Below are 12236 nucleotides of genomic sequence, written 5' to 3' on the forward strand. Positions count from 1 at the left end.
AGTATAAATGGATCTGCATAGGGGGTTATACTATTTCATGCTGGTAAGAAATCCCATGCCTTAATTAAAGTAGTTATATTCGTACAAAAACGGTGTGTAGACCACTTTTGTCTCTTAAAACGAGTGGCTGATTCCTATTTAATAATTAGATTTGTCATCTCTGATATTTTTAAATGTGTTCTTAATGATTTCTTTGTGTGTATCTTTGTTGCATTATTATACAGCACAGATATTCTGATTACTTTGTTTCTGTTCAGGATGCGACTTCTTTAGCTCTTACTGAATGTTTCCTTAGCATAAATGTTATGCTGTGGCTATTGCTTCATGTCTTACTCCCTGTCCACACTACAGGCCAGATCATGCCATCCTGTTATGGACAGGAAGACAGCTGAAAATGTGTAAGAATGGTCCCGAATTTATTGATGCAAAGGAAAGTTGAGCCTCAGCATCATAGTTCCTTTTTTTTTTTTTTAACCTCAGGGGAGCTCTACACGTGATCCCTAGGTGTTTGTGGCCTGATGATAAAATGTGGTACATCTCAGTAAGGGTGTGGGAAGGACACAGAACCTGGGGAGAACTGCTTTCTGCAGAATCATCCCATATCCAAACCTGCCAGGGATTTTCCTGCATAAATTAATGGTAATTAAGAGTCAGACTTATTGTATGTCCCATGCTCTCCACTAGAGCTGAGTAAAAAATTTCAGACAAATAGTTTTTGCTGAAAAAATGCAGTTTCAGCGAACCCAGAACTATTTGTGAATTTGACCAAGCAGTTTTGGCCAAAAAATTTTCAGACTAGATTTACAACAGGACTTTGGCACCATTCACAAAGCATCTGGAGAAGGTGGTGGTGGTGGTGGTGCTCCCCCTATAACTTTTACCCAGTGGTAAGGCACTCACTTGGGACATGGGAGATCTGGGTTTAAATCCCTGAACCTTATTTACATGCAGCAGAACAGCTTTAGTAGGGGAGACTGAGACGTACCCATCCCAAAATAGCCAACAGTCCAGTAACTAGGGCACTCACCTAGAAGGAAGACGTGACTTCAGATCCCTGTTCCAGAGCTGGGATTTGAACTTGCATTTGTTACATCTCAGGCAAGTGCTTTAAGCACTGGGTTAAAGGCTATCAGGATGGAAGAAAAGGAAGGTCCTCCGCTAGCCGGTGTGTGTGACTCTATCCCTTTAAAAATGGCTGGAGACAAAACATTATGGGTTGAACTATATATTTGGTTCAGCACAACTGTTTGTTTGGGGAGGTTTTTTGATTCACTGAAAGTATTCAGATTTCAGTTTGAGCCTCTATCTAGAACAGTCAGTGAACAAAACAACAAATTATTAGCCCAGCTCTTCTTTCAACTCCCTTCTCCTATGATGTTTTTGAGTGAAATGTGCTCAGAGAACAACCATACAGTACTGCCAACCCCAAGTTTTCTAAAATAATGAGCTAGGTGCAAAATATATGTACATTTAAAAAAAAAAACATGAACAAAGCTTTTGGGCTTCATTTTATTTGTTTTCTGCTTTTTGAGTCTTTAGTCTGCAGATGCGTCACAATTTCAAACTCTTCTCCACAGCACTGACAGCTAGAAACTTTTTTTTTTTTTAAATAAAAGCTGCAATTCTCACCTTCACGAAACTCCAGGAACTCAGGCTTTGAGAAGAACACCAAATAAAGTGAGACAAATCATTAATGTCAAAACAGCCATGGCTCCCGAAACAGATGGGGCACAGAGAAGTGTCATGAGGCACAGAAAACCCTGGAATAACACAGAGGTACTAGTATTAATGCTGTGTGGCTATCCTGAGAGCTGCAGGACTTCCCTCTGGATCTTGGGATATATGTTGATTAGGAGGGCCAAACTACCAGCCTGGATTGTGGGCCCTGGGTAGCACTGAGATGAGACACAGGAAACTCCAAAGTCTGAAGGTAATGGTGTTTTCTACAATGCTGAACTCTTGTTGCCTTTACAAGTGATCATGTGATTTGGCTCCATTTTCCTGAGGCCACTTTTGACGTTACTGACTTCTAGTCCCAATGCAATTAAGTTCAATACTGGTGGGTTTCCTGACTTAATTGTTATCCTAGTGAAAGGATACTATGTGATTACAGTACTTGAATTGTGTTTTCCTCAAAATATAAACAAAATGCATTTGTTACATCCAACACCAGTCACAATGACTTATTAAGCCAGTCATCTAGCATCTCCAAGGGTATCCCTATTGGAAAGCTGAGTGGGTACATTTTTTTAAAAAAGAACTTAAAATATAATCTGATTTTTCCCCTACTAATGATTTTTTAAAATAGGGTAGATGGTAAAACAGACTTAAGTACTAGTGCCATGATTCTTCAAAGAAAAAGTATATGGCTCTTATCTAACATCCACTGATAACAATGGAAAGACTTTCACTGACTTCAGTGGGACTTGCATTGACTCCATGCTAGCAGGGCAGAACTCTAACAGCCATCAAACTCAAGTGTTACCACTAGAAAATAGGCCAGATCAAAAGCCAGTCAATGGGAAGGATCAGACTCTGAGTTTTAGTAACTAAGGTTAATCTTTTTAAAGGCTTCTTGAGTCACTTGGGAGCTGAAGTCCAAAATCTAGATTCTCAACCTCCTCGCCGCTGTCTAACCCTGTAGGTGCCTAAACTCCCTAAGCATCTAAATTTGCAGGGGTAAAATCCACAGTGCCTAAATTTCTAACACAGCAGTTTCCATTCTGACACCACTGAGCAGCTCAACACCTACCTCAGGCCTCAGCCCCAAGGGGATCCTCAAACTAGGCATTGCCCCAGCTGTCTTCCCTGTAGGGTCTAATCTGGTAAGTGTGCTCAGAGGCTGCCCACCAGAACACAACTGGTAGTGGTGGTGCTGCTGCTCCACCTTAACCTTTAGCCCACTGATTGGAGCACTTCCTCAGGATGTGGGACACTGAGTTGCATTTCCCATTCTGTCTAATATGGAGCAGGAATTTGAACCCATTTCTCCTATCTCTCAGATGCATGCCCAGCCACCAGGCTATGAAATAATCTGATGTGGGAGCTCCCTCAGTCTCTCCTGTTGAAACTGTTCCACTTTGTATAAATAATTAGTCTTTGGAAAATGGACTGGAATGTGGGTGTCCCACATCCCCAGGGAGTGCCCCAACCACTTGGTTATACAGTCACTCTCATTCTCTGGCTCAATTACTATTTATTTTATACAGAGTGGAAGAGCTTCAACAGGAGAGACTGAGAAATCCCCACCCCAGAATACCGTATATCCCTGTGGTTGGGCACTCCCATGAGGTTAGAGACCTAGGTTCAAATCCCTACTCCACATCAGGCAGAGAGAGAGAATGGAGGCTGGGTTTTCTACCACCTGGGTGAGTATTCTATCCACTGGACTAGACATTGTACAGGGGAGGGGATAGAAGCAGCAGCACCATCCATTTATAGGAGACAAGGCGTAGGTGCCTAACTCCAGCAGAGGTCTCATGGATGTGAATCTTGAGCAAAGGAAAGCACTTCTAGTCTACATAGGCTTTTATACTGCCCTCATCACTGTAGTATCTGAATGTCTTCCAGTAGTGCATTAAGCAACATGACTACACATCTGTCATGTGCTATTTGCTCTCCTCTTCTCCCCAGAGGGAGATGCATGTTCAGTGGAATGTCTTGCTGGGATAGTGTCCTTTTCTTTTAACATAAATATACCTGTTGCTCTGCATTTCTGTTAGAAAAGGCAAGGTCAAAGAAATGTGTCTCCTGCCTTGTGAAAGAGAGTCATGAACAACTGGTGCCATTTGTGACTGAAACAGTCAACACCTGATGCAGAGAAGGAATCTTCCCACCTCCCTCTGGCCTGGACATAGGCCTCTCATTCTCTTTGAGGGGTGGGGCTTACATCTAACCCCTTTCCTCAGCATTTCCTGTTAGGCTGTTCAGCTGCTTGCTGGCTTTTATGGATCCCGCTTTAGGCACTTAATTCCACCCATAATTGTACAGGGAACTTGGGCACCTAACTCAGTGCTGTGGATTCTAGTAGGTGGCAACAAGCTGTGGCGAGGTGGGCCTGTTTGGCCCCATGGTTCTGTGCTCCCTTCGGCTATGCCGGTGGTGTGACTGGGTGGGAGCAAGGGGGGAGCCCAGTCCCACCCTCTACCCCAAGCCCCGACCCAGGGACCCTGCAAGGAGTAGCCTCAAACAGCTTAGTCCAGGGGCTACTACCTTCCCTGCTTGTCTGCAGCCCCCCCTGCTTGTGGTCCTCCTTCAGGCTCTTTGGGGCCAGTGTCCCCTGGTCTTGCCTGGACAGGCTCCTTCTTAACTCCCGTGGCTGGGTGCTCTCGCAACACCCACACTAGCTCCAATCTGTGTAGCTGCTCTGCTTTGCTCTGCTCTGCTCCTCCACTGGCTCCATGCCTTGTAGCGGCTCTGCTCTGCTCCGCTCCTCCACTCAACTCCCTCTCAGCTGTCCCTGCCTGCCTGAAACAGAGGCTTTTACCTGCTGTGGCCAGCTCCCTAACTGGCTTCAGGTGCCCCAATTAACCTGGAGTAACCCTGGCTGTGTTACCCAGGGAACAGGGATTTGCTAAGCTTGGGGCTGATATATATGCCTTCCAGCACCCTCCGTTTGTCCCCCTGTATTCAGTTGAGTCCTGGATCCGGTGGCTCCTCCCCTTAGGCTGGGGGAGGGGCCTTTAGTGGTGGGCGGGCGACCCTGGACTCAAATAGTAGCACCCTCTTCTAGCTGTCAGGGCTGGCCCCATCAAAAAGCCTAAACGTTAGTCGCTACATTGCTGAGTCTAGTGTAATTACTGAGGCTGCTCAGTACTGGAGTACTCCACGCTGCTAGCCTGTCAGATGTGCCACAACTTAGAGGCAAGCACTGCAGGCGCTTCAGCAGCTAGATGTTGTAGTGCTAGCTCTACAGGAGAGGTCCCAATAACTGCTCAGACATGGCTAAGTTACAAGATATTTTAGGAGAGCTACCAGGAAAGGGAATGGTTGTAAATACCCTTGATACAGAGGCTTAAATGGACTCAGTTCTTGTTTGAGTCCCTGGGGCAGTCCAGTTGAGAATTAGGGCTCTTCAGGTCTAGTGCTTGAGGAATCCTCTTCACTCTAGTCTTTATTTCAGCAAACAGGTGCTCTGCAGGCTATGCTCAGTTACTGTCTCTCATTAGGGCCCATCTGCACTAGCTCCCAGCCAAGCTGCTGCTATTCCCTCATAAGCCCGACACAGACCTGCATCCAGGTGTAGTGTCCAGTAGTCACAGCCTTTTCCACATGCAGTTCTGTGTTCAGTTTCTGGGGATTATCATGGATACGTAAAAGATTAGGGCTGGAAGGGACCTCAGGAGGTCATCTAGTCCAACCCAACTAAATCATCCCAGCCAGGACTATGTCAAGCCACACCTTAAAAACCTCTAAGGATGAAGAGTCCACCACCTCCATAGGTGACCCATTCCGGTGCTTCATCACCCTCCTAGTAAAAAACTTTTTCCTAATATCTAACCTAGACCTCCCCCACTGCAACTTGAGACCATTGCTCCTAGTTCTGTCATCTGCCACCACTGAGAAGAGCCTAAATCCATTCTCCCTGAAACCCCCTTTCAGGTAGTTAAAGGCTGCTATCAAATCCCCCCTCATTCTTCTCTTCTTCAGACTAAACAAGCCTAGTTCCTTCAGCCTCTCCTCATAGGTCATGTGCTCCAGCCCCCTAATCATTTTTGTTACCCTCCGCTGCACTCGCTTCAATTTGTCCATATCCTTTCTGTGGTGGAGGGCCCAAAACTGGACACAATACTCAAAATGTGGCCTCACCAATGCCAAATAGAGGGGAATAATCACTTCCTTCCCTCTGCTGGCAATGCTCCTACTAATGCAGCCCAATATGCCGTTAGCCTTCTTGGTAATAAGGGCGCACTGTTGACTCATATCCAGCTTCTTGTCCACTGTAACCCCCAGGTCCTTTTCTGCAGAACTGCTGCCTAGCCAGTTGGTCCCCAGTCTGTAGCAGTGCATGGCATTCTTCCGTCCTAAGTGCAGGACTCTGCAATTGTCCTTGTTGAATCTCATCAGATTTTTTTTGGCCCAATCCTCCAATTTATCTAGGTTACTCTGTATCCCTATCCTCCAGTGTATCTACCACTCCCCCAACTCAGTGTCATCTGCAAACTTGCTGATGGTGCAATCTACCCCATCCTCCAGATTGTTAATGAAGATGTTGAACAAAACCGGCCACAGCACCGACCCCGGGGCACTCCACTTGTTACCGGCTGCCAACTAGACATCAAGCCGTTGATTACTACCTGTTGAGCCCGATGCTCTAGCCAGTTCTTTATCCATTTTATAGTCGATTCACCCAACCCATACTGCTTTAGCTTGCTGATAAGTATGCTGTAGGACAGCGGCTCTCAACCTTTTTTTCCCCAGTACCAGTCGGATCAGGTCAAGTACCACTAGTCCTGACCCGAGTGGTACTCGAGAAAAAAAGGGGGGAGCAGTACTCTCCACCAAATCTTGCCCACAGGATTTATACAGCAGGGACATGCGGAGCCGGCCGGGTTGCCTGTATGAACCGACACCCGCCGCCTAAACCCTGACGCGGCAAGGAATTTCGGCGGCAGCGGGGGGGGAATCCGCGGCAGTAGAAAACGCATATTCGGCAGCAGGGGGGAAATTCGGTGGCAGCAGGGGTGCAGACGCCGGTATGATACGCGTCTTCGGCGGGGGGTGGGGGGGTGGGTAGCGGCTAAAGTCAAGATATATCACATCCACTGCTTTCTCCACATCCACAGAGTCAGTTATCTCATCATAGAAGGCAATCAGGTTGGTTAGGCATGATTTGCCCTTGATGAATCCATGTTGACTATTCCTGATCACCTTCCTCTCTTCCAAGTTCCTCAAAATGGATTCCTTGAGGATGTGCTCCATGATTTTTCCAGGGACTAAGTTGAGGCTGACCGGTCTGTAATTCCCCGGTTCCTCCTTCTTCCCTTTTTTGAAGATAGGTACTATGTTGCCTCTTTACAATCATATGGGACCTCCCCCAATTGCCACAAGTTTTCAAAGATAATGACCAATGGCTCTGAAATCACATCAGCCAACTGCCTCAGCACACTCAGATGCATTGCATCCGGCCCCATGGACTTGTGTATGTCCAGGCTTTCTAAATAGTCCTGAACCTGTTCTTTCAGCACTGAGGGTTGCTCACTCCCCTCCTCCCCTCCCCATTCTGTGCTGCCCAGTGCAGTAATCTGGGAGCTGACCTTGTCTGTGAAGGCAGAGGCAAAAAAAACACTGAGTACTTCAGTTTTTTCCACATCATCTGTCACTATGTTGCCTCCCCTATTCTGTAAGGGGCCCACACTTTCTCTAACCTTCTCCTTGTTGCTAACATACCTGTTGAAACCCTTCTTGTTCCCCTTCACATCCCTTGCTAGCTGCAACTCCAATTCTGCTTTGGCCTTCCTGATTTCACTCCTGCAAGCTCGAGCAGTATTTTTATACTCCTCCCTAGTCATCTGTCCAAACTTCCACTTCTTGTAAGCTTCTTTTTTGTGTTTAAGCTCAATAAAGACTTCTTTAAGGCAAGCTGGTCGCCTGCCATATTTGCTATTCTTTGTGCACATCCGGATGGCTTGTTCCTGCACCCTCAATAAGGTTCTTTTAAAATACAGCCGGCTCTCTTGGACTCCTTTCCCCCTCATATTAGCTTCCCAGGGGATTCTGCCCATCAACTCCCTGAGGGAGACAAAGTCTGCTTTTCTGAAGTCCAGAGTCTGTATCCCTCTGTTCTCCTTTCTTCCTTTTGTCAGGATCCTGAACTCTACCATCTCATGGTCACTGCTGCCCAGGTTATCACCACTTCTACTTCCCCTACCAATTCTTCCCTGTTTATGAGCAGCAGGTCAAAAGGAGTATGGTCCCTAGTTGGTTCCTCCAGCACTTGCACCAGGAAACTGTCCACAACACTCTCCAAAAACTTCCTGGATTGTCTGTGCTCTTCTGTGTTGCTCTCCCAGCAGATGTCAGGGTGATTGAAGTCCCCCATGAGAACCAAGTCCTGTGATCTGGAAACTTTCACTAATTCTCTGAAGAAAGATTCCACTCTACACCCACTTTCTCTGCAGATCCTGGGACACAATGTGATTGTTGCTTCCCCAATTCCTAAAAGAGCCCAGCTACTTCTTGGTTAAGGACCTTTACTCTTACCTGGCCAGGGAAAATGGATGTATAGTGGGAAAGGGGCTGATAGGAGCTGTAGCCCCCTGCTTAGGAGATCCATCACACACAGTTGCTTTTGTGGATCCAGCTGTTAGTGTGATTTTTTAAAAGCACCCAGGCACCTAAATTACTTGGGGGTACTTTTAAAAATGTTACCCCAATGCTTTATTATTTGTGTCTCCAAATGCTCTGTTCAGCTCAAGGGAAGGGTGGTGGGTGGGTGTAAAACAAAGATTCATGAGACAGGGGGAGCCATTTGAGGGAGATTTAACCTGAAACAGAGGTAATATATTTCCCACAGGAAAAATATTCAGGAAGCATTAGTTAAGTCAGTCACTATGCCTTGCCTTCAATGCGTTTAGTGCAGTTAAAAGATGTAGACTTTGTAAGATTAGGGCTGTGATTTTTTTTTTAAAGCGTGACACATTTAGAAGTAGGCAATGATTTATCACTTTAGGAAAATAATCAATGCCTGTTTAGCATAATACCACCACAGCTAAATAGGTAATTCAACAAAAGTTGTTTTCTTAGCATTTAAAGAACAGAAAGTTTGATTAAAGCAAGAGATTTTGTATATAAGGGAGAAACGAATTTCAGCCTCATGAAACCTTATGAAGGTTTTAGGTTTTCAGTAAACTGGTGTTTCATGTTTTCTAAATTCCCAGGCTGACTAGTCATTGCTATGATAGTTCTGCCTGGTTACATCATTCAGATGGTCCATGGACATAACGTGTCACAGAGATAAAAACATCAGCCTTAAGAAAGAAAAAATAATAATAATCAGCAGCCTGATGAACCACACTCTGAAAGAGAAAATAAAAATGTTAGACTGGGTGAGGAATCTGGTTTGTCCCTACCTACGCAATCAAAATATTTATTCCATCACATATGGTACCTGATTTTCTCAAAGCATGTTCAGTGGGAACAACAATAGTCATATTTGACTACCCGTACTCCTTTTGACCTCAAGAGCAGCTGTTGGGTGCACAGCACTCTTGAAATATAGGCTGGTCCCTAAATAAAGGTTTGAAAGTCTGAGGTTTGACCACACACACAAAATCACTGCGTTGGTTTAACCAAAGATGTGTTTTTAAATCTATCAGTTTAGTTAGACCAATGCAAACCCCTGTGTGAACCTTCTTAAATCAATTTAAACCTGGCTTATATCAAGTTAGTTTAAATCAGTAAGGAATCAATTTAAACTAAATATACGTAATCCTGGTTTAAGTTGATTTATGAGGGTTCATATAAGAGTTAACTCAATGAAACTTTAAACTGATTTTAACTAAACAGTGCAGCTTGGTGTATAGACACAGCCTAACTTTAGGTTTCTACTTTTGGAAATCTTGGCCTTAGTGTGCTAATTTTGTGTACCTTTTCTCCTTCTTCCTTGCAGGATTAGGTCTTTAAACCAAGCCTTCAATAAACAGGAACTGGTCTACATTTGAAGGTGGTATCAGTAAGTGTAACTATTTTGGATAGTGGTGTGATATTTTTACCAATCTTGTTACACTGACACAGTCCTAATGTGTATGTAGTTATACCAGTATAAAGATTCCCATATAGAAATAAGCTACACTGCTATAAGAACTTTCATAACAATATGACTGGATCCACAATAGATGTGGTTGTACTGGTTTATCTATACTGGTACCATTTACACAGTACAACTTGTGTGTGTATAGACAAGACTTTCTCCAGAAAAGGTGAGAAGTTAAGGAAATAAGATGTGCAAGAGGTACAGTCTGCTACAAACAAAATTAATAGAAATGTGTTTGTTGTAAATCATCCCTTCCCAACTCTCATAGACTTTCTATATTGAGCTAGTTTAATGCACATTTATAAACACAGAACTCTGTTACTTTGTCTCTTATTCAATCTCATTTTCAGTTCTGGCCATAGAGAGTTGCTGTTGTAGGCAAACTGGAAAGAACTTGTTCTTCACATCGCTGCAGAACCTCATGGAATAAGTTGTCAATAACTATTTTCACACACACACACACACACACACACACACACACACACACACACACACACACACACACACACACACACACACACACACACACACACACACACACACACACACACACACACACACACACACACAGATTTTATCTTTATCTCCTACATTAGATGAACACAGGAAATATTTTTATTACTGTATAAATGTTGGCTGACCACTAGAGTTGGTTGAAAACTTTGTCAAAAATGTTTTGACAGAAAATGGTTGTTAGGTGGAGGTGGTCCCAGGTCCAAGCCATGTGACTCAGCACAAACACCAACCTTTCCTTGTGGATGGGGGGCTTAGAGTTAACTCCTGGAACAAGTAGCACATTTACCAAAAGAAAAGCACTTTTATCTAACCCAGGCAAAGCCAGGAACAGACCCCAAGTCAGGATCTCTAGCAGCAGTTCCACAGATTCTCTTGTCCCTCACATAGCATACAACAAAACAGCTGTTCCCTGCCCCCCATGCCTGGCTAGACACACATAGACTCTGTGTAGACTGTGTCTCTTGTCAATGCAATCCCCTCCCACCTCTCTTGGGGGTGTATGGCGGGGGGGAATTAACTCTGAAAATTGGGCGGGTTTGGACAAATGACCAGCCTGGGAAATTCAGAAAACAAAGAAAGAGAAAAGCCTTGAGCTAGGGCGGATAAGGAGGAGAAAACTCTCTCACTAGCTCCATAGGGGGTTTTGATTAAATGGAAATTTTTGCAAAAATTGTTTTGGGTTTTTGGAGGCTCTCTCCTCACAAACTTAAAAAAAAAAAAAAAAAAGTTTGAAAAAGTCATCAACTTTTTGCAGGGAAAAATATCATTTCCTGACTACCTCTAGTGACCAAAAGTCCAAATTTAAGATGACACTTGATGAAGGAACACTGACTTTCTTGGGCCATATTTACTTGGGCTTTTGCCAGCTCAGAACTTGGTAGGACAGAAAGTTTGTTTGGTGGGGGGGGAGAGAGGGGGGCCCGGTGGGCAGGGGCATACAGGGTGTGATGTTTTGGGGACCAACCAGACTGGTAAGGGCCCCCGCCTGCCGTGTAACTTTGGGGGTTTTTGAGCTGTGCAGCTTTGGTTCAGATCCCTGACACAAGTACCCAGCCCACAAGCAAAAGGGTCTCATCCTGGCTGTCACCAGCCTAGTTATTCCTTGCATGATGACACCAACAACTCTTCCAGTTCTGAGTCTCCCTGTAAGTCCTCCCCAAGTTCTTAATTACCAGACCCTCTGACTGTTCCCCTCTAATTTGTCACCCACAAAGACATGAAACCAGTTCTTCAGACACCAGCTTGCTTTGTCACACATGCTCCACACAATATGTGCACCAGAGACCTGCTTGGGATAAAAATAAACAAAAAGTTTATTTAATAGAAAAATCATCAATTCAAAGATGAAATAATAAGGGAAAGCAAACAAGTTACACAGAAAAGAAATGTAAAGATTCAACCACAGGTTTTACGCTTTCATATTAGATGAAGTCCTTTTTCTAATCCAAATTACTTATTGACTTAAAACAGTTTCTCAGCACACTGTACTAGGCATCCAGCATTCACAGACAGCCTCCCACCACAAGGCTGTCCTTCAAAGTTCTGGATAAAACCCCTCAGTTCCAAGCCTGCTTTTAAAAGGCTTTTTCCTTTGTTTTTTTCTCAGTCCATGGTGACTGATTAACCATATTCAGAGTTGGGAAATTCCCTTTTGACTTGAGAGTTGGAATGTTCTTTTCAATTTTGAGTTGTCTCAATGTCTTTCCATTAACTCTAATGGGCTATCATTGTCTTTTCCTGGGCTGGACAAGGGTGGTTACTTGCAATCTTTTTCATGTAAACAATTAGCTTGGGAGGTGCACCTCAGGACATGGTTGTGAGTTGCAGCACAGATCATGGGCACAGTTTTTTATATGTACAAACATATACATTCAGTTTGTATACATATCTCATCATGACCATCAATATCAGAACATTACAATCTTCCATAAAATACTTTAATTAATATATTTTATTGTACATTAAC

The sequence above is a fragment of the Emydura macquarii genome, unplaced genomic scaffold (genome assembly GCF_026122565.2).
Source record: "Emydura macquarii macquarii isolate MOO-44397 ecotype Brisbane River unplaced genomic scaffold, CSIRO-AGI_Emac_v2 contig_2205, whole genome shotgun sequence".
In the NCBI taxonomy this organism is placed as follows: domain Eukaryota; kingdom Metazoa; phylum Chordata; order Testudines; family Chelidae; genus Emydura; species Emydura macquarii.